The sequence below is a fragment of the Chrysochloris asiatica genome, unplaced genomic scaffold (genome assembly GCF_000296735.1).
Source record: "Chrysochloris asiatica unplaced genomic scaffold, ChrAsi1.0 scaffold00441, whole genome shotgun sequence".
In the NCBI taxonomy this organism is placed as follows: domain Eukaryota; kingdom Metazoa; phylum Chordata; class Mammalia; order Afrosoricida; family Chrysochloridae; genus Chrysochloris; species Chrysochloris asiatica.
Window position 1 is genome coordinate 306,821 of NW_006408959.1, and position 1,092 is coordinate 307,912.

Consider the following 1,092-nt stretch of genomic DNA (forward strand, 5'->3'; position numbering starts at 1 on the left):
GGTATGCCGCCTGAGGGTGATTGACTATAGTCAATCACAGAGGTAGGGAGAGATTCAATTCAAGCTTTATTAATAGAAAGCCAGCAGTCTGGAGGACAAAGAGAATAATTTCTCAAGACTTGTCTTCCTGGTTAATGTTCTTGATGTCATCCCACAACTGTCTGGTCTTCTGTCTTTAGTGTCTAATGAATTAAATCTCTTTTTCAGATGATCTCTAAATTAGGTTGGGGTATATTCAAGGTCATATTTTGGCTCTTGTGGACTTGTTTTCATATTTTTCAGCTTCAGTCTAAATCTTCATATGAGCAATTGCTGATCTGTTCCACAGTCAGTCCCTGTTCTTGTTTTGGCTGATGTTATGGAGCTTTTCCACCATCTTTTCCCTTATTAATATAAGTTAAAAATTGTCAGATAGATCCAGAATATTAGTCCCTCAGGTTAGAATGCACTTAAAATACAATTGGGACAAGAGCTGCCTCCTCAAAGTAGAGTTGATCTTAATGACATGGATGGATATTAGCCCTCAGGTCCTTCTTTTGCTGCTGTGTTGCAACTCAAAAGAAAAGAAACATGAAATATGTGAAGTATGAATCTAAGATAATTAAAAGTTGTCAAAATAAAATGGAACACATTAATAAAGATGTACTGTCTTTAAGGAGCTGAAATGATGGCTATTGGTCATCTTGAATCAGACAATTATGGAACTTTCTCTATGGGGAAGTACAAATTTTAGAGGAATAGTATCGTACTCATCATCAAAAAGAACATTTCAAGAAGATTTATCTTGAAATACAATGGTGTGTGCAATAAGAGAAAAAATCCATATAAATATAGGAAGTCCAGTTAATACCACAATATTATATATTCAAATATATAGACTAACCATTAAAACCAGTGATGATGAAACTGATGAATTATATGACTTCCAGTGTGGTGCTGTAAGATAAGCACTGTACTGTGAACCATAAGATCGGTAGTAGCAACCCACCAGCTCAGCCTCAGAAAACCTATATGGGGTCACTATGCATCGGAACTGGCTTGATGGTGCTTTAACAATAGAAACAATAACCAATGTCTTCAGTGTGAATTGAT